The 26334-nt window shown below is 42.1% G+C and overlaps 1 pseudogene; it reads right to left on the reverse strand.

Moving 5' to 3' along the window:
• Positions 1 to 1834: 1834 nt before the first annotated feature.
• Positions 1835 to 24092, reverse strand: LOC124287629 (annotated as a pseudogene).
• Positions 24093 to 26334: the final 2242 nt, after the last annotated feature.

A 26334-nucleotide genomic window follows, 5' to 3' on the forward strand; every position in this document is an offset into this window, starting at 1 on the left:
TCCAGGACAATGATATAGACAACCGGGAACCGTATGAACTGAAGGCATACTGTGCAATACCTAATGATAATTAACGAACAAAAGACTTTTAATTAGGAAGGAGGAGTCAATCCACTTGACACCAGGTTAGACTCCGGGGCAGGATAAACAAAATAGAGAATAACATACAAAACGATGAATACACAATCAAACATTGACTGGTGCAAAAATAAATAGTATTATATAAACTATCGGCTATATTTTTTGGAACTATGAACCCAATGAACATATGCTATATAATGAACCATTGCCTCATCCCAAAGATCACGTGGTAACTTGATCTGACAGTGTTCATGACGATACCAGTCTGCAGTGTGGCTTGTGAAAGGTCTTTCGATCTCCTCTCTTCGAGGCACAAGGTGTGGACAATGAGCACAGAACATCTAACTGGTCTGGCTATGCTGCAATTACACAGAAGCACACATTTGATACCAAGTCCATGCACTATCTACTCTAGGGAAGACAGACTGGAGGAAATTCAAATACAGCTAAAAGTGTATAGTGAAGACAAAATCATTTTTGATATTCCCTTGGAACTGCAAATGTACGTGTTAATTTCATGGATGATTATAAATATAGCAATCTTTCTGACTGACTTATCTTGTTCAGGTGCAATGAGTAAACTGAGTGAGTGAGTAAAATGGACAAACCTTGAAGATATCATGTATATGATGTAAATGTCACGTGCAATTTCTGGACTCTCAACTGAATTAAATAATACAACTATTTTATATTGATTCTTAATCTGAACAACTTATTTCTGGTGTTCCCCGCCGTGATACTGCTGGATTATTGCTAAAAGCAGCGTAAAACCAAACTCACTCACTCACTCTGAACAAAACAGTTGTTTTGCATATATACAGATACATGTATGTCGAAACATATTTTAAAAGTATAGTTCAGAACATTATGTACAGATGCTACAATTTTGAACAAGGAAACTTTATTAAAAATAACACGAAAAAAAATGGTCAAACATAGCAGGGAAAAAACTTTGATACAAAATTGGAAATTACATAAATGGAGCCATTTTACCTTCAGAATTGCATTTGAGAACGCGGCAATTATAAAGACAGGGTAAATCCGAAATAGACACCCCGGAGATTTTTTTTCTTGCAATTAAAATGATTTTGTTAAGATAAGATTCGCTTTTGATATCAAGAGGACCATACCATTGATTGAAAAAGTTAAAGTAAAACAAAACAACGATAAATCAACAGCATCCACTTTTTGCTCACGTTAAAAGATCTCAGTTTGCGCATAAAATACACTCCTTACTGGCATTTCTTAAAAAATATAATCAGTGTTTGGACCCCACTGTAGTTTATTGTCAATAATAGTGCCAAGATATTTGAACTGTGCTACAATTTCGACAGTTTCGAATTCACTCTTGATTTCAACAAGCATAGTGCTTCTAAAATCCACGATGAGTTCCTTTGTTTTCGCAACATTTAATTGCAGGTAGTTGTCGTCACACCCGTGTACAGAATCCTTTACGTCGTTTCTGTAATACGCTTCTGTCCCTTTGATCAAACCGACCAAAGCCGCATCATCAGCAAATTTGACTGTCGGACAATCAGGGTTGCGGCTTACACAAACGTTAGTATATAGAATGAAAAGCACAGGTGAGATGACACAGCCCTGAGGTGTTTCCAGTATTAGTGTATTGTTGATGAGTTTGTCTGATTCATGTCAGGCAAACTCATCAACAATGTACACTATATCAATATATATTGATATAAAAATAATAAAAAATACATATAAATACTTGAACACAAATAAATACGACACATGATTATAGTTTCATGTTTATTCAGAACTAACGTCTAAGCTGAGCCACCGGATGTCTGTTCTGGGTGAAGTTTTCTAACGACAAGAGACTTGAGACCTGAAATAACAAACATTTCATTCTCAGTTGATTTATTAAATATTTCTATTTTTCATACTTTCATTCACTCATTTTTACCCATATTCATGCAAATATTTTAACTTTTTCATAACTTATCAAACGTGCATTTTCAAATAGGATTATATGTGGTATGCAAAGATATGGCAGACGGGATTAGCGCAGTTCAGAAACAGTGTATATGCTAAAACATCAACTTCTGTATACATGAGTCACAATAAGCATCCAAGGCAGTGTGCGTAATAGTTTCCAAATTGTGCTAACCAGTCGGGTTAGCTATGCCTGAAAGTTACTAGCCCACAAAATAATTGGCCCAAAATTTAATGTAGAAACAAAGCAAAAGATTACAAAAAAATAACATTAAAAACAAATATATATATTTACGAAATTTACTAGGTATTCTAGGTATTCTTAACCAAAAGTCCCTGCCACACCAGACCGGTAAACCTGATATAACGCATACAAACTAATGAGGAAGTTCCACTTTCATGTCCAAATGATTCTGCAAAAACTACTCAAAGTATAATTTGTTTTCAATTTGGACAGCATAGTGTGGGTTGTGCAATAAACAGACACCCCCGCACCCACGCTGCTTAGACCAAAACACAAGAAACAATATCACCTAAATAACTCCAAATCAAAAGAAACAAATACAATAGAAAACATATATAAACAACATAAAACGATCTATACCCCTAAAATAAAACAAACAAACAAAAACAAAACCGAACAAACAAGAAAAGAACCAAAACCCCCACAACCCAAACAAACCTAAAGAGAAACAAATTCCCTCCACAACCCCATCTCCATATAAACATCCACAAACAACTAACAAACAAAAGAGCAGAACAAAATCTAAATAAAAAGGAAAGTTACATAATCATTTATATCCTGTACCTACAAACAAAGGTGCCGCTAAAATAGTGTAAACAAAAGTGACCTGAGCTACCATTCGTTCACTTGAACCGTGGATCCCACACAATATTTAGAAAATGTGAACAAGTACTTTGCAAATTTAATCAAAACCTACTCTTCCCTTTTTGTAACTATCTCAATTCGCTTCCTTTTCAAACTATAATCATGTGGAGTTATTAATCTACGTCACTCGCTTTAGTACACTGATTAGAACATCGCGCCAAAGAGAAAAGAGTGACTGGTCTGGAATGGAACAATATTGTCTTTTCCTTTGCCTACGGTTTAATGAAGACTCGTATGCTATGGTGAAAGACAGTACTTGTCTGTCTTAATCTTCCCTCGAGTATTTGTGTCACGCACCTGCAATAGCTGCCTGGAAGCCGGCGTTGTAGTCACAGGCTACCTCGTTGTTGACGTAGTTGGAACGGTCGTCCTTGTAGCCGTCACCGCTATCGGGTCCTCCTACCAGAGCTCCGAACAGGGTATGGACATTTGGTTTATGGCTGGACATGACGAACGGACCACAGGGAGCGGGTGCCCATGGACAGGAGCTGTGTGGAGAGGACTTAGTTACAATGATGTGTGTTGTTTAAACCAAGCAGGAGAGTCTTTATAACAATATACAAAGGCCTCTCAAGCCTACACTTTATTGATATGACTTTTTAAAAAAAGAGTTTAAACTATACAGCACTAAAAGTATACGTACACAAATCAGGCGAGGTATGTGAAGAGAGTTGCTGTCAGGTTTGCAACATTATCTACCAACATAGCGACGACTACCAAATTTTGTAGATTTCGTCGCAGAATGTCATCAAACTAAGAAACCTGTCAAAGACCTAGTTATATACTTAGTCTGGCAGTTTCAAAGATGAAGATGCACGGCGGAAGTGCAAAGGAATGAAAATGTTATGGCTGTTGTAGGGGTTAGAACGTGTTCCATGTATACTGTGTTGAGTATTGCCTTTACAGTTAAAAAGCTGTGGAAGTTAAGCGCAGGTGATGGCTCTGCGACTCACAAATTATAACTTGAAATTAAACTAACTAGGTATCAATGGTTCACTGGCTGAGAATATATATTTGTAACCATTATATCAATTGTTATTTCTACTTTGTTAAATATACTCGTGTTCTTTGAGACATATGTTACCACAGTTCCATCCAAGACAGAATAAATGATTTTAACAAGCTGATCAAGACATTCCTTTCCCCGTAGGGAAACTACCACCTACCTGGATCTGTGATGGGGACTGTGTGGAAAGTCAGTGTCTCCAAATCCGATGAGGTAACTGAAGCCGGTGTCACCGAGAGCGTAATGGATCTGAGAAACAGCCCACTTCCGGTACTCATCGGGATAAAGACCTTCGTCGGCTGCCATCAACGCGATCAGGGCCATATTGGCTGTAAAGATATTGCAATGATTTATGTGCAATGATACGGTTTGTCATCTCTCTGACATACACCATTCAGTAGATAACATATCCGTTCCCTATATGAAACCGAAATATCACATACTAAATTCATAAAGCTCTGGTCCTTCCTGTCGCTGCTTCATTTCGGCCTGCCATCCTTCCACAGTTTTCTGTACCACTAGTGTGTTGGGTGTAGATCGTCACTTACTTCTAGAGGGCTCAGATCAACAAAACGTTTGGTTGCTGTTTAATACCGCGCTCAACAGTATTCCAGCTGTATTGCGTCGGTCTGTTAATATTCGGGTCTGGACCAGACAATCCAGTCATCAACAGCATGAGCATCGATCTACGCAATTGGGATACGATGACATGTGTCAACCCATTAAGACAAACATGGGTTGCTGAAGACCAATTCTAACCCGGATCTGTGTTGAAAATGTTCGTAACGTTACGACCTGTCGTCGTAACTCTGTAGTTTATCTGGGCTTTGTTTTTGTTGATCGGGGCCAGGTGCATTGCAAGCCTCAAAACTGCTGCGTTCATCCACACCGCGTTGTTATTGAGTAGCTGCAGTCAGTCGGGGAGTGTGGAGGTTAGACTTTGGCGACTGACGGATATGGAGGGGAGGAATGTTTATACAGTACGAGATACATTCTGAACACTTCGCTTGTTCATTTTCATGTGTTGACAACCTTGAATTAAACATACAAAAAACTCGACAAATACAAAAATGATGACGGATTTGAAAATGACACATTTCACTGTGACAGGATCTGTTCATTGCAGGCTTAATCACTGTTTCACCCTGATAATGATCGTTGACTTTTCACTACGAAAGAACTGTTAGCTGGTTTTACCAAAGTGACATCTGCAGTTGGCATGGCGTCGGACGGAACTTCCACATCAAGTTGACAAGTTATAATTGAAATAGTGTTTAAAGCTTGGTGTTATATCACAGCTTCATGATTAACATTGTGTATATGTATTAGAGTAATCAGTGATTTTATGCCGCCTTTGGTAATTACATTATATCACTAGAAAGCCGGGGGACTGCACGAATGGTACTCGCGATCGTTTCGGGATTCGACCCTAGCACTTTAACGTGACGAGCGACCGGTCTGACCACCAGTCTACCCCACCGCCCAAATATTGTTTGAGGATTTTGTCTGAATTGAATGAGGAGAAGCAAATACATGTTTTCTTCTTCTGTGGGTTATTAGTGACGCGACATTCCATGATCAGTACATCTTGAACACGTACAGATCGCCTGGAAGTAGTAGCTGACGTGAAGCATGTACAACAGACACTGATAAGACATTGATCGCATGTTGGAACATTGATTCCTTAGAGGTTGCTGTTTTTCTAAAGTCACACTCGGCAATCCTCCATGTATAGAACATAGGTAAGTAAACAAGCACGTCATGGATATCAAACAAGCTTGATAGGTGACATGCATCAACCAAGTCACTAAGCCTGACAAACAAATTGATTTAGTTGCCTCGTACGACAAGCAAAGGTCCCACGGGTTTGAGGTATCCTGGGACATCGTTCCCAGGAACTGAATGTCTAAGGACAGTTGACATGGAATGGTAGTTGTTGGACTCAAGGCTCGATAACTGGGAAAGTTATAAGAAGCATTCTGGAACCGAACTCACACAGCCGCGCTCCAGAAAGTGTACTTTTGTAACTAGCACTGCTAAAGATAATGTCCAGGGCTCCACCAAGCACTGTACTAAGTGGGAACTGCACAATTGTTTAGTTCAAGATGTCAGTTTTACAGTTTTCTGACGGTTCTCAAATGAACCAGTAATGGTAGACGTCATACGCCACGTACGCTCTGACAGTCATGGTTCTCCTCCCTGGCAAGTCTTCAGAACCTCCACCAAGCCATCTAATCATTCACACGATCATCATTCACCTTGTTATACAAGTGACAACAGTCATGTGTCTAGGACATTTAGTTCAGTTCACACCTGTCCCAAACTAAGGCACGACAAGACGACTCTGTGCAGTGGACTACGGTCTCACCAAAGGGTCTTAACTACGGTTAGTGGGAAATGCCTCGACTAATCTACTTGACTTACAGACGTATCTGAGTGATCCCCACTGAAGACGCCATGCCAAGCCCATGGGTGTGTACTTGATGACCTGTCCAGGGAACCAGTAGTGCTGGAAGGTATCCTCAATGTCCTGCTTGTATTTGTCGTCTCCCAGAAACTTGTAGAACAGCAACTGAAAACACCCGATGACCGGGAAGTGCATCTTAAAACAGGAATTTACCCAACATGACACGTCCTGTGCTTTGCACACCTTGCTTACTGGCACGCTTGCTTTTAATGAAAAATCTGTAAATGGCGGATAGGGAAGGTCAAACCGGTGTCATCACATATGTTTAGAGTTCTCTTATGATTTCTATTACTTTTTACATCTTACGTACTCGGGAATCTGTTTCGCGATTACTATCTGGCTTTGAAGATTAGAATGACTGGAAACTGGAAACCCTGTCATACAAGCTTTACACTGAACAGAACTTTTTCTATCGCCCCACTTTATTATAGAAATGTTTAATGCATCACCTACCAATATGTCCAATGCAATTTCCTACATTACTTAGTACCAGACGTTCTCATATTGTCTCCAGCCATCCATTTTGGTGGAAGCGACTGTGGCTGAGAGGGTAAGATCAGCTTGTGTGCTGGTGTTTAGGTGCCTTCTTCTGAGAGTATGAGTTCAAATCCCGGTTGGGACCCAACCCAAAAGGCGTACTAGAATCTGTACTATACTGATAAAGCGGTATCCTAAACATCACCCTGTCAGTCTCTGTACCAACTTGAGTCTGTTTCATTAAAAGATATGGAATCTAAAGAACATATGAAATGCTGGGAGTCGCACCTGATTGGCTGCCTGTTTGTCATCCCAAGACATCCCCCAGCATGCCCCATTCTGGTAGAACTCCTTGGCGTCAGTGAGGTACTTGCTGTTGTTGGTGGCCATGTACATCCACAGGCCGGCCCAGGCATGCTCGTCTGTGGTGTTGGTAGATCTGACATACAATCATAACATCACAGGTCCACATAATAATGAGGCAGAAATACTTCACTGGAAATACTTCACTGGAGGAAAACATATCCTTTACAGTGTAAAGATGGGTCTGGGCTTAAGTATGTCACAATTACCTCAATTGCTCAGCCTTGTAAAAACATTTACTTTAATGCAACTTTGAGTCATTGAATGTTTTGAAGCAATCATCTTAAATGTGCGGCTTACTGATACAATTCAGTATCAGATCCTACCCTACTGCTTAGTCCAAACTGGTGAGTGAGTGAGTTTGTTTTTACGCCGATTTTAGTAATATTCCAGCAATTTCCAGCGGGGAACAGATCGTACCAATGTGGGGAATCAAAACCGGGTCTTCTATCGGCCCCAGTAAAAAATAACTAGATTTAACACTGAAGTGTTTGTCGCCATAGGCCACTGGTCACGAACCTCCTTATCCCACCTTGTATTCAAGATATACTCACGGGTAGAAACTAGAGGCAGCTCCGACGCTGGAACTGTACTTCCCCTTGTGTTTCATGGCGAAGTTGTACAGATCTGTGGCGTGACTCAGCAGCTTCTGGGAGTAGGCGGGGTCTGTGGAAAGAGTGGGATGATTTCAGGCCATACCCTCCTAATACATTTGTAAAAAGGCATGGACGAAACAACTGGTGTTAGATGTTGTCTGTGTTGTCTCATACAGAAGTGAAATTGGATTTATTACTCCAAACAGTCGTCTAGTCTGGACATCAGCTGGGAATGCCACATGGTGTCATTCAATAAACTGACCTCTCGTCTTGAAGGCGATCGATCCAGCAGCCATTGCGGCCGCGGTTTCCCCAGCTACATCACTTCCGGGATTGCTGGCGTCGATCTTGTAGGAAGGTCTTGCCATGGTCATATCTTCAGGCCTTCCCCAGAAGTTGTGGTCTGTGTTGCCGTCGCCAACCTGAAGATTACAGCATTAGGGCGGAATATTGACAGCGATTTGCTGTAAATCTCATCAGCAATTGAGGGAATACCTAACAAACCCAGGACCAGATATCCCACATGTATTACATCTTCTTTGACATATTCAATATCGTCATAGGTTTGTCACTCGGGCTGCGTAGTATTACTAGTTTATTGATTGTCGTACGACGTATCGGACTAAACTACGTAGTTCATTGCTTGCAATCGTCCAGAGACAACGTCGAAAAATCTTTCAATTGGATACATACTGTATCTGAACTACTATATGTTCATACTATTTGTTCGCTTTCCGTCATTATGCATTAAAACCACGTTTAATGTCATTGTATAAGAACAGTTGTGGGTTTTCAGCAGTGTATACACACTATGTGTAGCATTGTACCCTTCAAGGCAATCGTGCCTGGGCCATCGGCAATCAAACGTTCAAAGAATATTCCATCACCGGGCACATCTATCCTGGCCTAACGACACTGGCCTATCCTACCACCTCCTTAAAACAAAAGCAGACCAGTCCTCCCACCTGCACATACAACTCCTCCTTCCCCGTGTGACACTTTAGGAGGTAGTCCAGGGCCCACTTGATACAGTCGTACATGTAGTCCAGCTGACCGGACGCCTCGTATGCATCTCTCCAGTGGATGAGACTCCAGGTGAGGATGGTGGTGCTGAAGGCCATGGGGAAGTTGAACTTGACGTGGTCGCCGGCTGTCAATAACAGGCGCTATTTAAAGGGAGACAACTCATGGACAAACGCGCAAAGGCAGCCTTTAGCTAAATCGCTTATCCAAAACATTTTTGTCCAGCAGAACAACAACATAAATTACACCGGCTGAGGGTCGACTGAAGTTGGTTTATACTAACATTATGTTCCGCTGCTTACTGGCTTATGGTTATGGTTTAGCGCCATGAGCATGCTTACGAGCGTGGATTTGTGCGCACTATAAATAGGCAATATTATTATTATTATGTTTTACAGATTTAAGATAGTATGCAGCAGAGAGGGTTCGGGTGATCCTGGCACAGTCATGCTGGTTAGGCTCATCATCAGCTCAGGGCCCTTGCCCCCTCTACACTCAGCCCAGACAGCGAATGGGACTTCTCCCAGGAAACGCTGCCTAGTCGAACCCACCAAGAACTTTCCGGAGAATATGAAGGCTCCCCAACACTGCAGCCTTCTGCATTACCCAGAATGTCAGAAAGGCTGTACTCCCGGTGGAGAACCCGGGCACTCTCCTGATCTGCGCCAAGAGATCAGGAGGTACCAAACCAAGGGCACCGAGAACAATGGGGAGCCTGACGACAGTGTACTTGGGATGCAAGCGAGACATTTCAAAGGCGAGGTCCGCATATTTATCATGCTTTTCCTTAATCTTGCCAATCACACTGGTGTCAAAAGGGACAGAAAATTCAATGATATAAATAAATTCATTGGCTTTATCAAAAAGGACAAGATCAGGTTTGTTAGCTGGAATTCTTCTGAGGCTGTATATGGGCCTATTCCAGAGAAGTTTGAAAGCATCATTTTCCATGACGCCCTGGACATGTTCAGGGTCGTACCATGGATGGACCTCGGAGTCAAAGCCACAGGCATGTCGGAGACGGTAGTAAAAGCAACGAGCCATGCCATCATGTCGTTTAAGATATGCTGTTTGTGCCAAGGAAGGGCATCCACAGACAAGGTGTTGGACAGTCTCCTTGAATTCATTGCAAAGTCGACATTTCATGTTGATATTTTCGTTAAGAATCACATTTAGGCGATTGCGAGTGGGAAGTGACTGGTCCTGAGCAGCAAAAAGAAAGCCCTCAGTTTCACATTTAAGACCAGCCGACTTCATCCAGGCGAAGGAGTTGGTGGGATTGCTGTTCTGTTCCACACACTGCATGTACACACGATGCAATGGCTTCTCAGAAAGCTTCTCCACAAAAGACCGACTCTGATTATTATTATTATTATTATGATGTTATTGTCAGATATTGAACGTTTGCTCGAGGCCGTAAACACAACCATAAGATAGTTGTTTCCTCATGGAACCCTATGAAGTGGGATAAGTCATGTGACTATACTCTTTAAGCGGCTCACTTACCGTCATACCATCCTCCAGTGAGGTCCTCCCCGTTAGCCCCCTTGTCCCCCCAGGGCGGAGTCCCCCCTCCAGGGAATCCTGTTGGACGCCGGGAGTTTCCCGGATCTCTGAGCCTCGTAGAACAGGATGGACTTGTACAGGACATCGTCATAGTTGTACTTGGTGCCGTCCGCTGCATTAACGTAAAGGTGACAGTGCAGTATCTCCTTGGTGCACAGTATCATATTACAATGTCTTTGTACAATTACATTTGGCTCGGACGCTAGATCACCAGAACGCTGTATTACACGGTCACTGTCACATGCTGGTGACCAATTACTGTTAATTGTCCCTGTTGTTCAAAATAATTGACTGTGTAAGATGCATACGTGTAGTAAAAAATTCAAACGTAACTTGGCAACATCAATTGCACAGTCCCAAGTGATTGTTAATGTCATGTTGACACTAGAGGAACTGCTTTTTTATTACAGGACAACCTGATTCCTCCGTTATCTTACATCATGACTCATTTAGTCATTTATCGCACTCGACAGTATAACTTTTAACCCGTGCAACATTTTGCAACGGTTTGCCACAAAATGCCGTGATGGCCTTATGAATAAGAAGGAAGGCGTCCCTGAATGTCTCCATCCAACGCGGTTCGACTCGTGCAAACATCATTTTTATCAAACACTGACTGGCTTCCTTGTACAAACACTGATGTCTTTACAATTCTGCACTAATTACACCAAGAAATGGAATTGGTGGTCGATAATGATCATCGACTGATCAAAGCCAGCAACAAATGGATCGATTTAGCCATTCCATGTGTACGTACACAAGCTGCTCATACGCGCGTACTGTCTTGGTACATATGACCAGAGGTTGCACACACGTGGCGTACTGGTTCAGTGCACATGACCAGAAGTTGCACACACGTGGCCTACCGGTTCAGTGTGCATGACGAGAGGTTGCACACACGTGTCGACCTGGTTTAGTACGCATGACGAGAGGTTGCACACACGTGGCGTACTGGTTCAGTACGCATGACGAGAAGTTGCACACACGTGGCGTACTGGTTCAGTGCACATGACCAGAGGTTGCACACACGTGGCGTACTGTCTCGGGGCAAATGACGAGAAGGGGGCCCACGAGTTACCCGTGCTTGTAGGGTATGAATTTCTCAACATTAGTGTACATGGTGTAGAAACATATACGACGATTGTATAGGTTAACACACAATGAGTTGTTTTTGTTGTCGCGTGAACCTCCAAAATATGTTCCTTTTGTTACAACATGAAAAATTCTGTAGTACTGTTTTGGACACATTTCCGAAATCATAAAACACATTAAATGCAAAGACACAATGGCTATACCTGATATCAAAGGCGTGACAGAGTGAAATGTTATGTACTACAAACACATCCGGCTCAAATATTTAGCACAAAAATAATTCCTTATTTTGGTGATCAATTCGACGTTTGAGACCATCATAAAATTATGGAGTCACATCCATTGCGAAACAATTGACTAAAACGCTGTACTTTAAATGGACCAATGGTTGATGAAGGAAGCTGTATCTCCCGGGAGATATTGTGTAATCTCACCCACGCAGTGATTGGTATTGGATAATCAGTCGATTTGTATCAAGTTCATGGAGTTCGAGGTAACAGGGCGTAACGGCTTGAACTCACTGTTTCTTCTCTTGGCCACGCCGTTCTTGTCTACCCCCATGTTAAAGAACGTGGCAGTGCCCGTCACCTTGTCGGAGCCCTGGTGGTTTCCGAAGAAGCGGAGTTTCAAGGTTGTCCCTTTGTCGTAGAACTCGCTGTCCATCATGTTGATGAGCACCCACGTCTTCCCGTCAGCTGACTGCTTGAAGACTCGAGCATGTTGGAGCTGGAGCAGAGACCCACAGTCGAAACATGGGACAGTTTTCATTGAAATATATCAATATCTCGACAAATATACAGTAAGCATGAAGATGGGAAGTAAAACTAACTGTTCAATATCATCATGCAAATACGTACTCTTAACATACTACTTGTTTGTTATAATTTTGACAAGATCATTGAAGGTGCCGATGGATTCGGCCACAAATGAGATATTTCAGCTGATCTGAAAATATACTGAGGGAGACAAATAAGGAAAAAACATATTCATCCAATTTCACTCACGATGCAATAGGAATATTGCGAAGAAACCTGGAGGAGAACAACGGAAGACTTTGTGTGCTCCCTTAGTTGTTTCTCTCAGTATATTTTGCATATTACGATTGCGATATATTCGACACATCCATATAAGGATCAGTTCATGAGTGAGTGAGTCAGTTTAGTTTTACGCCACACCCGGCAATATTCCTATATTCCTCAGTTATATGGTGCGGTCTGTAAATAATCGAGTCTGGACCAGACAATCCAGTGATCAACAGCATGAGAATGGATATACGCAATTGGGATTAGTCGCCTCTTACGACAAGCATGGGTTACTGAAGATCAATTCCATCCAGGATCTTCACGAGTTTGGATCAGTTCATGAAGACAGAACATATGTGACAATGGAGTGTCCAGGCTGGCCAGAGTCTATTTGTGCAGATATATTGGTGGTAACTAAGGGGGAAGCTTACATCCAGCTTGGTGACGGGTATGTTGAACCTGACGACGGCCTCCCACCCCTCTACGTCCTGGGTGAGGGGGAAGTCGAACTCGGCCTCGAACCTGTTCCCCCAGTCATTGGCTACCTTCAGGACGGCATTGATGGACTCTCCCCCGGCCGGGGCAGTCACTGAAACAAAGCGAGTGAGTGAGTGAGTGAGTGGGTGGGTGGTTGAGCGGTTGTGCGGGTGAGTGGGTGAGTCTGTCAGAAAACAATACGAGCATGGTGAAGGCGGTAATAAAAGGAATAAAACAGCTCGTTCTTATATAGTGCCAAATGAACTGAAGGATGTTCATCTAAACAAGGGTTTAGATACACTCATAAACTGGAAACTTCTATATACTCACCTGGGAACAATAGAGTCAGTGAGCGGGGACCGATGAATGGAACTTGTTAAATATTTGTCCGCATTTCCGAAGTCAATTGTAGGTATCATGTTTTATTTATTTGGCGTATAGATAATATTATCCATTATGTAATAAACAGAACCCCCACATGATCATAAAACAGTGAACACAGGTTTATGCCCGTACCCTCTAGGGCACCATCAATGTGTGTATATACAGAGTGGACGGCGCTTCGACAGCAGAATCTCGCGCCTTGGCCTGTGACAGTGAATGCTACGCTACACCATCGTCAGCGTTGCTCCTGAGATTCTTGCCATTAACATATCTGGTCTTATACATAGTTCAAAGTTACCTTATCGCTTTTATTAGTTTCAACAAAATCTGTAGACACATTATCGAGTTCCGGACTCTATTTTGATTACCTGATTGACTAGTGTTACATACCGCATAGCAACAGTACTTCTAGATTAAGTTATGTTAGCCGTTAGACGATAAATAGTAACTGTGTTGATGGCGGATACTGCAGGGCTTTCTTACGGTGTTCGTGATCACCCAGTCAGTGGTCAATTCATGTCCCTCGGAATTTCAGTGTTCGGTTCATGCACTATCTTACACATACTGAATGCCTAGGACACGCCCCAAGTAATGCATTGATAACAGGGTCAACACGTGGCTGAACTGTCAGCAAAGGTATGGTGCTGACAAACCTAAAAATATATCTGAGATTCTGAGATTCGAACCCACGTCAAGGGGACACAACGGCAACATAGAACGTAAATGCAATAGAATACTCAGAACACCTTGGGAAAAGGACACCTTGACTGGCCCAAGAAACAGGTGCCTCATGGTGTAACGAGCAAAATAGCTGTGAAAGCCATATTGAATAGACCAATAAAAACAATGATGACACCGGGTGTCTACCGAAAGAAACTACCCTAGAAACGTGACAGTCGTAATTTCATTACCTGTGTTTCACTCGTGAAAGGGTCTGCGAGTGGTTTGTATGTCCATTTCCCACTGAATGTCACGCTTGATATTTGTTGCAAAGATTTTCTATTAACATTTGTTTGGCATACGCAGAAAAAACAGATCGAACGAAAACAAATTTAAAAGCAACTGCTTGCATAGATTCGGTTGTCATCTGCCGTTGAAATTCCACTTCAATCTTAAATTTCAAACGTTAAAGTAAGGATGTTACACATGTGGTTAGTGATGCGGCCATAGCTCTCCACGAAGCATTCCATTGTTAACTGAACGTTATAGATTTTATAAGAACTCAGCATGAATACAAATGTGTAGTGATGGAGCAGGTGAGGAGGATACATTATTTCTGTATTCGGTGGAGGATGTTACTCTCAGATAAAACATCCAAACATCACACAGAACTTGAGTGTTCGTATACCTTCGAGACTCCCATCAATCCATTAGGGTAATTTCGAGCACATGCTATACGAATGTATTCAAGTACTTACAAAGACTAAGTGTGATTGTCAATGACATGTTCAAACATAGTCTTTCAGTGTATGTTGTGACTAACACCAGGGATTGTCAGTATATATAGTGCCTAACACAAGGGAAGTTTACACAGATTCCCGAACGTTGGTTGGTTGAGAGAGCGGTCATGGGTGTGATTTCTAAATTTCAAGGTTCATTTCATTTCCTTGAACCCTTCAAATCGTTCATACGTGTGTAAACATCGTTCATACGTGTGTGAACGTTTTCGAGCCGATCTGGGTCATGTGAACTTTTGCCGGAACTACTTTCCGGGTTTTCCCCAGGATACTCGCTGTCCAGCTTGACGTAAACAAAATAAATCATTTGCATTCACACTCCTTTTAATTTATACATATCACTTACTTGTTTTTGTATGTAACAAAAAGCACCAACTGAGCACAGTTTTGCAAAAATCTGACCGACAACGCGTCCAACAACGCGTCCAACAAGTCCCAGCCAGTGCGACCTAATTTTCACATTTCCGCTACGGTTTCAAGGAACCCCAATGATCTTGCTGCATTTGGTGATGACAATTTAGCGAGCGATCCTGTTTCAAGTCACCCCAATTTTGGCAATGTCGCTTCTTCACGACCAAACGGATTTCCAATTGCCGAGCATTGTTCCTTATCACAAGAGTTTAATCTCTTGCGGTTTGCGGGTTCTGCCCCGTGATCTGTTTAAAAACTGCTCATTATATTTCACAATAAACAATCACAAATAAATAGAATACTCCAACGAGATCTGCTTCCAATTCGCCACGCTGCACAACTTCGAAGTCGGTCAGTGTATTATTACGCGGTCAAACGAATCGGTCATTGTCATAGGTACAATGACAGTTTGTTAAAATGATATTGTTATTGATATTTGTTTCTGTTTGGTAATTTTATTGATGTTATGCTTATTAAATCAGTTTCAAACCTATTGACGAATTTGTTGTAATACCTTAAGGAATACATTGAGAACTATTTCTTCAAGGGTTGGGATACATGTGTAAAAAAATCGCCAAGTATACAAACATCGCTACAATACGGTCTTGAAAAGAATGACATTACAACATTTTACAGGTATTAAAACACATCACTGTAAACAATGGTAGAATTAAAACGTATGTGTAAACATCACTGTAAACAATGATCATGAAAAATATGTCAAAGCTCGCCTGTTCACACGAGTTTGAACAACGCTTTGACATCGTTCATTTGTCAGTGCAAACACACAAAGTGACATTCAATTCTTAATACATGTAGGGAACTCACATAACACGCCTGTGAGATCAGTGTTGGTTACATGCAGAGTAAGTTTTACCAGATTTGTCTGGCTCTGTATAAGACAATCTATTATTGTATTTCTGTAGTATCAAACAAAGGAATTACTTCTAAATATCAAGAGTGTGATTCCGACGAGTTTATAAATCATTATGAAACAGTTGAGCCAATAGGTGTTTCGTGAAGAGGTAAGCGTATCCTGCTGGGTCAAAAACACATGCACGGTAAGTCACCTGACACGGAACAAGTCCAAACACCATATGCATATTACGGCAGGGATCATTCGTGTCACTGATGCCTTAAAGAGATAATGGAAGACCTACCTATGTTAAAGCCTTCCTGTGTTGTTTGTGTGGTACCCTCGGTCGTGGGTGGAGTTCGTGTACCCGCTGCAACGAAAACACACGAAATGTTCTGAGTGACAATATGGCAAGGGTTATCCTGACTTTCAGACTGATGCAGTTCCACATCCTGAATCCAAGGCTGGAACTGAATATGCTTCTAGGTTTGTGAGCACAATCCTCATGGGTTTACCTCAGTGATACATCTACATCCGCTCTCCTCCAACTTCAAAGCATTGAAGTAACCGAAATACTCCCCATGGCGGCGCTAAACCCAGCTGACACTCACTACATGCAAGTTATTTGCAATATGTATTTGGAGATATAAAGCGTCTTTGTGAGCGGAATGAGTGAGTGAGTCAGTGAGTGTGGTTTTACACCACTTTTAGGAATATTCCAGCAATATCACGGCGGGGGACACCAGAATAGGGCTTCACACATTGTACCCATGTGGGGAATGAGCGAACGCTTAAACCTTTAGGCTACCTCACAGAACGGATCTGCATTAAAAGAGAATCAATATGTGTAAATATATGCTGAATTATAATATGATCCTTCTTTTAGAAAATGTCAAGTGTTCGGCAAGGTATCTGAAATGGTTGTGAAAGTTGTTATTGACATATGTGAAAACACTTTGACCAGATCTCCTTCCGTGACAAAATCATGGTTAGGGTTGATGAAAGGAGGCCAACTTTGGGTGTTTCAGGATATTCATTGCTTATCGCGCAAGAAACGAATTGTGTTTGGTCCATGTGTAAAAACCCGTCCGATAACCTGGTAACGACCCGTCTGATAACCTGGTAACGACCCGTCTGATAACCTTTGTAACAACCCGTCTGATAACCTGTAACAACCCGTCTGATAACCTCTGTAACAACCCGTCTGAAAACCTCTGTAACAGCCCGTCTGATAACCTCTGTAACAGCCCGTCTGATAACCTCTGTAACAACCCGTCTGATAACCTCTGTAACAACCCGTCTGATAACCTCTGTAACAGCCCCTCTGATAACCTCTGTAACAGCCCGTCTCATAACCTCTGTAACAACCCGTCTGATAACCTCTGTAACAGCCCGTCTGATAACCTGGTAACAACCCGTCTGATAACCTCTGTAACAGCCCGTCTGATAACCTCTGTAACAACCCGTCTGATAACCTGGTAACAACCCGTCTGATAACCCCTGTAACAGCCCGTCTGATGACCTCTGTAACAGCCCCTCTGATAACCTGGTAAAAACCCGTCTGATAATCTCTGCAACAGCCCGTCTGATAACCTCTGTAAGAGCTGTCTGATAACCTCTGTAACAGCCCGTCTGATAACCTCTGTAACAGCCCGTCTGATAATCTCTGTAACAGCCCGTCTGATAATCTATATTCCCAGTGTAGTTCATATCGTCTGATAATCTCTGTAACAGCCCGTCTGATAATCTCTGTAACAGCCCGTCTGATAATCTATATTCCCAGTGTAGTTCATATCGTCTGATAATCTCTGTAACAGCCCGTCTGATAACCTCTGTAACGGCCCGTCTGATAACCCTTATCCGAATGATAGTTATGTAGGTTGACATATAATGCGGCTAGTTCTTTTCACAACGTGGGCACCATGCCATATGCACCTAATAGGGAGTACAACTGAAGAAATATGTGTGTATTGTTCCATTGCTGAAATCGAAATTCCGATGTGGTAAAGAAAGAAGCCAAGTCATTCAGAAAGCTCGAACATGAGTGACTGAAGGATGCAGACATCATTCACATGGGCTGAGGGTTAAACTCCTTATAAGGGTTGTTATGTCGTCAAAGAAGTCCGATCCTACTGACATTGGGTACTGATACTGATGGCGGTTACAATGTACGCGGTACTCACTGTATCCTGGAGGGAATGTGACCGTGGTAGATGGTGTGGTGGGGGTGGTCGTAGGTGGGCTGGTCGGTATCGGCGTGGTGGCATCGGGCATGTTTTCGATGGTGAGCGTGGCACTAGGCGTGATGTCACCTGTGCCGTGTCCGAGGAAGGTCACGCAGAGCTTGTCGCCAGCGTGTTCGTCCCCATTGAAAGGCTTGTTGACCAGCACGTACTCCTGGCCATCAGAGGTCTGGGACTCAATATCCGCCAGATAGATCTGAGGGCAGACCACCCAAGGTCATGAATACAATGAATTAATACCCTTTGGCGAGACAACGTATTGTCACAGGAGACAAGTTGGATTTTGAATGGTCTGTACGTTGACTGAGATATTTTGAGAATGGGCTCACTATGGTTTTGTACGGTGGCAATATTTCTTTCTATAACAGGCGAAAAAATCCAGATACTTTAAAAATTGAAATGAATACTGTGAGCCTTGATATGTTTTGTTGCTGTAGACATTTGATTGTTTTTCAAACGTAAGATCCTTACCCCAGTAGCCTGTTCAACACGGCGTTAAACCTCACTCACTCACTCACTCACTGAAAGACCTTACCTCCAAGGATTTGAGTGGCTGGTCGAACTTTAGGTGTGCTTTCCAGGAAGTGACGTCAACAGTAAAAGGCATGCAAAAATCTCCCTGGAAACCTCCGCTCCAATGGTTACCTATAGTAACAGGAACGGTTGAGGACACGGAGGACCCAATAATGGCCCCCAATAAGAAGATGGCCAGCATTCTGGACCGTTCAGTCTGAAAGAAAGGAAGTTTGATTGAATATTAATTTGCGCATCAAATAAAATATTGATCCATCAATATCACACAAAGAATGGGATTCGCGCGTTGTACCCTTGTGAAAGTGAGACAACAGGTCTTCAAGGGCATAGCAATACATTATTTCACTGGACATTATGACCCAATATCATACACATGCATATGCGGTTTGGGCATAGCTTGACATTAGTGTCAAGAAACGAAAGTGATTAGATGTCTACAAATATAGGCACAGAGATGAGGGAAGAGGGTGTTTTCGTTTGATCAATAGGATTCGGATGTGTTTTTTCCTTTCATATGTTATTTACGATACTTAGGTACCCTCATTAATATACTCAGCTTAAAAGTGTCAGTGTATGACGTAGCAAACACTACACAGTGAAACTAGCCATTTGTTATCCACAATCGAACCATGTTGTGTCGAACTTCGAGACAACCTCAAAAGTGAGTTCTTTAATCTTGTTATGAGTGATGTAATCGTGATGTGCTTGTAATTTATGCTCGTTTGGATATATCTTTATTTCAAACCGTCCGTGACATCAAGGGAATATTTTGTGTAATTTGGATACTGGGGACTCCTAAATGAGTTCTACACATTCAGTAAAACAGATTCGAATATCCAAGGGACCAGGTTATGTATTCTCGAAACGTTCGTAGTCCTACGAACTTCGTAAGCCCATTCTTAACACATTGGCTACGAATAAAGTTAAGAATTCTCAGGGCTACGAATGTTTTGAGAATAAGGGCCCAGATGATTCGAGACAACCGGGAATTAGACAAATCATCGTTCGACACAGCGAGGTTCTACAATAATGATCTACAGGAACGTTTACAGTAACACCGTGAAGGGCAGTGATGTGCTATATTTAGACTTGTACCTTTTTTAGTGAGAGTGCTGGAATGTACTAGAACCCTCCTCTGATACACAGAATATTTTAGATTGGGCCTTCTTGGAATTTCCAGTGTACTATATCTCCATATCATTATGATAAATATATCCCGTCGTATCGGAGGTGACGCCACCATCTCCATCTGGTCTACTTCCGGTTTCTTCAGTAAAATTGACTGGATGGCTATGTTTAGCGGCAACTGTCTCAGATGGAGCTGAGCCATGGGGAATAACCCTGTAGTTGGTGTCACATCAGGAGATAACAGATCCTGGCTAAGTCGTGGGGGATAACCCTAAAGTTAGTATCATATCTGGAGATAACATACCCTGGCTAAGCCGTGGAGGATAACCCTAAAGTTAGTATCATATCTGGAGATAACATATCCTGGCTCAGCCGTGGCGGATAACCCTGTAGTTGGTGTCATATCAGGAGATAACATATCCTGGCTCAACGAGGATGAGTTTCTGAGCTTGAGCCAATAATCAGAATGTCAATGCCCATAACATTTTGTAAGAACCATACCTCAGGTAATGGGTAGACCTGAGTAGAATCAAGTTAGTATAGTCTTTCATATGGCAAAACTAGTGATTTTGTTGACTCTCTCTCTCCGACAGTTTTAACGATCACCTGAACGTCTGATAACATTCTACATGTTATTATCGATCCTCTTTGTTTTCACTATAGAAAACCTGTGAAGCAAGTAAAACAAATGTCAAAGGATAATCGACTCTACAACAAACGAATCCGATGTATCCCTTATATCTGTACATGTTATTGTTATCTCTATAGTTTCCGTGACTCTTTGGCAGTAAAGGTTCTGTCCCAGTTAGAAAATTGATGATAATGATTTGTAACAGGCATTTCTCAACACGAAAATCAACATGCTGAAAAACAATGTCGTCCGATTAAAAACAAATGATAAATAATCCAAAAAAAAACAGAGAGCGCAATTAATCTGATTGTGTGTATGTTTCAAGGCATATAAGTTTTGTTGCTGTTGATTAATAAGAATTCCGTTCGATGTACGTGAAGTGGTGCTGTTTTAGTGACAAGAAACACGGAGCATCATGAAGAACTATCGATTTGACAAAACAAACTGTAATACTATTAGGTTTTATTGATATTACGAGCGTTTTCGTTGTATTGATACAGACGGCAAGGAGTGTCACCATCCATAACCGTTTCAGCATAATCCAACAACTTCCAACTGACCTTAGTTCAAATGTGTTGATTGTTTCTCATTAAAGGAATTTGGCACAAGTTATCACAACTTAGATCTCGGCTCTCCATAGATTTCTGTGTTTGTTTGTCTACAGTGTATACATCTTATATACATTCTACATAAGAAAGACAATTACATTAACGCTGCTTAAAACATCTTTAAAATTTGTATAACTTTTATATGTGGGAATTGTCAGTTGAAATAATGTCAATAATTACATCACAAGAATCAAGATCAACATCTGTGAGGGCATCAGTTAGTTTCCAGCTGATATTCAGTTGACTGAAACATTGATATGGATCTTCACAAAGGCAGCCACATCGTTTTAACCTCTTCTATGTAAATCTTAATTCAAAATCACCAGTCTTAATGCTGTATGTATTCTGTCAGTTTTCCCCGACCATGTAGGAGGAAACCTAAACATCTATCTTTTGTTAACCTCGGGGAACGTTTTCAAAAGTTTGTGTTCATGTATTATAACTTATAACTTCCCAATTAACATTCTGGGGGTTGGATGGCTGGGATTATAACATTCTGGGGGTCGGAGGGTTGGGATTATAACATTCTGGGGGTTGGAGGGCTGGGATTGTGTATTGACACCAGACCTTTTTGAACATGTGCAAAACCAGACATTTTCAAAATTAAAAATACGAGCCCAAACATATTATTTAGGAAGAACATCATTTACAAATGTATTTTCTTTTATGAAAACAGTCTCTCGACAGTCTTATGCGCAAAAACCCTTTTGAAGTACGTAAAAAATGGTTGTCCCCACAAAATGCCTTCAAGGACTAAGACTAGTTGAAATCTTAATGGGATCACAAGAAACAACTGTCTAAACACGACCTGGAATCACGGTAATCAACCCAGGCTCACCAGATATACTCGTCATGAAAAATAACACGACTGCACAATTAATACTATTACTGTGTCAAAAAAGGAACTTCACAAAATGTAATTTGAAAAATAATGAATAATTTTTTTTCTGATGATACATCTATGTATCCCAAATGGGATCCCTATCTTTCGACTCTCGAAAAACGTTAGCAAAACCCACTCAAACCCATCCATTCGTCGTGCAAATGATGTTGGTGCCAAATCAGGTTTTGCACGTGCAGTCGATCACGTGATCTTCGCATCGAAGTTTTCTTCATATGTACGTGTTTGCATTGGCCTCAAGAATTGAAAAAATACTTTAAAACCGCAGTTCTAACGGTACTTGAAATGCCACGATTGTCAAATGTGCAACGTGAACGTGCCGTTGGCATGTTGCAACCAGGAAGATCAGTTATTGACGTCGCAAGAACAATGGGATGCAGCCGTCGTACTGTGTATGACTTGCGAGGTCGTCTACAACGAACTGGCACCACTTCTGATCGCCCAAGGTCGGGTCGTCCACGTGTGACGTCACGAGCAGAGGACCTTCAAATCGTCCTACGTCACCTCCGTGACAGATTTCAGCCGGCTACACGAACCAGGGCTGAGATGTTTAGAGGTCGACTGTCCTCACAGACCATTCGAAATCGGTTGCGGGCTGCCAATCTCCATTCTCGACGTCCATATGGTGGGCCAATATTGACGCCGTTTCATCAACGTCAACGTCTGCTGTGGGCCCAACGTCACCTCCGATGGACCCAGAGAGATTGGAATCGAGTCGTCTTTAGCGAAGAATCCAGGTTTACCCTGCGGACGGCAGGCATAGAGTCTGGAGACGACGTCGTGAACGGTATGCCCAATGTTGTGTGCAGGAAGTCGACAGATTCGGGGGCGGAAGTTGCATGGTGTGGGGTGCTTTCTGTGGGAACAACCGTTCCCGACTTCTGGTCATCCGTGGAAACCTCACAGCTGCTGCTTACCGCGACCAGGTGCTCACCCCTGAACTCGTTCCTTTCATGGCAGCTCATGGCCCAGGTCTACAGTTCCAGCATGATAATGCTCGGCCGCATACCGCGATGCTGACACGAAATTTCCTTCAAAACGCTGTAATCAACGTCATGGACTGGCCATCGAGGTCCCCTGACCTTAATCCAATAGAGCACGTTTGGGATGCACTTGGGAGAAGGCTTCGTGGTCTTAGGAACCAACCTCAGAATTTGCAGGAACTTGGCGCTGCCTTGCAAGAGCAATGGCGCAGAATCCCCAACCACGTGTTCACAAGCATCAGGCAGTCGATGACGAGACGGTGTTTGGCAGTGGTGAATGCGCGGGGCGGCCATACACGATATTGAACTGAGAAATTTCGCATTTTTATTCTTGTGACATTACATTCTGTATACCCATGTTTTGGAACGGCGGTGTAGCCTAATGGAACTGATTATGGCACTGTCAATGTATCGAGTACATCACACAGATCTCAGCAATGAAATAATAACAATTTAACCATCTAACCATCTCTTGTTCTTTTATTGTGCCCTGAAGAAAGAATGTGAAGTATCTTTTTTGACTCAGTATAGTTTTCTTTGTTTCTTTGTCAATACTGCAGATATGTATCATGTACAAAACCAGGGCTGAGATGCCCAACACTAACACCCCTTTCACCTAAAACCCCCATGTATGATGACAATTACATATGTACATGTATATACCCCATGAAATCCCGATAATGCCTTGTTTTGATACAACCGAATCAGAGGGTATGTGAATCATGTAGTAGACGATAAAAGTAATCTTGACTTAGAGATTTAAGTAAAACGCTACACAGCAGTTAGGGTACCATTTGTTAACCAGGTTGAAAAGTTGGACCTTACCTCTCTAGACCAGGCAAATATACTGCGCTCCAGAGAAGACTTTCAGGAGATAACACCATATGTCCTCGTTCTCACTGGAGCGCTTTTTCAGTTTTATCTCAACCTTGATATATACATTTAGCCTTGTATGAACGGGCAGGTGAACAGAGCATGATGGATATTAATGCTATTCCAACCAAGTATGTATTTGGGTTATAAACACTCATTTTAATATGTGCAGACTTTCCTAATTTGGTCATTGCACTTTTGAAAGTATTTTCCACACAGCTAATCTTGTACTCTGATCTTCTGAAGTCCTACACGTACAGTAACACTGGTTGTGTACCAAACTGTAGCAACAGAGTCGACTGAATCGAGCCTGGACATTATCTGGAGGTCATATATTTCCCTTTTTTATAGTCAACGTTTCTTTTGTTGAGCCAACAGTTCCAGCCTTTGTTGTCAACAACTGTTGAAGTGTTCCGAGACATACTGATATTGCTTGAAAAGTGTTTGTCAGAATTACAACGCACAAAGCTCAGTGAAGCTTTCAAAGCGTTGTAGGAAACATATGTTGGGCTGAATTACCCATTTGTTGCGAATAATTGTTTCCAGATACACCCTCCCCTGGGAATAATTAACCCAATGCGCCAAGTGTCGTAAGAAACGATCGTGTAAGCGGGGGATCAGGGCCCATCTGCACAAAGCTGTCTGACCACTACGACCGCTTTAAAGCTATCTTTGAGTAGTGCTTCTAAGGGCACTGGTTAATGCATGTTTGTACTGAGCGGATTTTCAGTGATCGCTTGATGGTTTGTTGTTTAACGACGCGCTCAGACTTCTCCTGCTATATTCCGGCCGTCTGTAAATAGTCTGGACCAGACAATCCAGTGATTGGCATCATGAACATTGCTCTACACGTTTGGGATACGATGACATGTGTGAATAAAGCCAGCCACCCTTAGCTGGTAAGTCGCCTCTTATGACAAGCATGGGTTGCTGAAAGCCAATTCTAACCCGGATCTTCACGGGTGTAGACAAGCATGGGTTGCTGAAGATCAATTCTAGCCCGTTCCTCATGGGTGTAGACAAGCATGGGTTGCTGAAGATCAATTCTAGCCTTCTAGATCTTCACGCGTCTTGTTCATGCTATCAACCACCGGTTCACTTAGTCAAGGTTGACCTATCATACAGCCGGGATATGGATTAGTGTGACCTCACCAGGCACTCACGGTTTGGCTGTCAAGCATTGCGAAAACATCTTATGAAACATGTTTGGTACATTAAGTTTAGGTTCTTGAAGTGTTTTTGTTCTGTTGTCTGTGGTTGTTGTGAATAAACATCAATAACTTGCAAGCAATTAAAGCCTCAGCATGTGTTCTTAATGTCGAAACTTTAGTGCAGAACATCAGCTGGTTGCACATGCAGCCTTCTTAACAATATCTTACTGCCGAAGTCTGTTAAACCAATCAATCTTTGTTTTTTTGGTAGTGGAGAACACAGGCACATTCTACACGAGCATCTGACTATGAGAGAGGTATCGACACAAGATAAACACATTACACATGGTTCTATCATACTACATGAGGTAGTAATGGCGGTCTATGTGGCACTGCATTCTGTACAAACATCGCTAGATCTTCGCAATGTGTCCAGAGTCACTGACTGACTGAGTTTGGTTTTACGCCGCTTTTAGCAATATTCCAGCAACATCACGGCGGGGAACACCAGAAATGGGCTTCACACATTGTACCCATGTGGGGATTCGAACCCGGGTCTTCGGCGTGACGAGCCAACGCTTTAACCACTAAGCTACCCCACCGCCCCTCCGGAGTATCAGACATCTACGTGTTAATACTGTGTAAAGTAATATCTGAATAGGTTTTGTTTAGAAAGGCACAAATATTTGGTATTACAAGACATAATCTATCAGCCCCAAGTTCTTTAATATATCTACCGTTTTCAATGCGAAGTCGAACGTAATTGTTCAAACGCAGCCCTGAAATTTGAAATAGTGAGTTCTTTGATATACAAATTTAAGTCAAAGGATAATGTGAAAGGACTGACTGACTGACTGAGTTTGCTTTTACGCCTCTTTTAGCAATATTCCAGCAATATCACGGCGGGGGACACCAGAAATGGGCTTCACTCATTGTACCCATGTGGGGATTCGAACCCGAGTCTTCGGCGGACGAGCCAAAGCTTTAACCACTAGACTACCCCACCGCCCCTAATGTGAAAGGAATGTTGGGAGTAAATATCAAGTTGCTTATAAATGTTGTTTACTGTACATTGCTATTCCGATAGTTACCTTATTCCCCTTCAAAAACTTTTATTTTGCAAACATTTGATCGCACGGGTAAGTAGAAGTTGGAACGTGTT

Source organism: Haliotis rubra, unplaced genomic scaffold, assembly GCF_003918875.1.
Source record: "Haliotis rubra isolate DU_JTF1 unplaced genomic scaffold, ASM391887v1 Scf402, whole genome shotgun sequence".
Taxonomy (NCBI): domain Eukaryota; kingdom Metazoa; phylum Mollusca; class Gastropoda; order Lepetellida; family Haliotidae; genus Haliotis; species Haliotis rubra.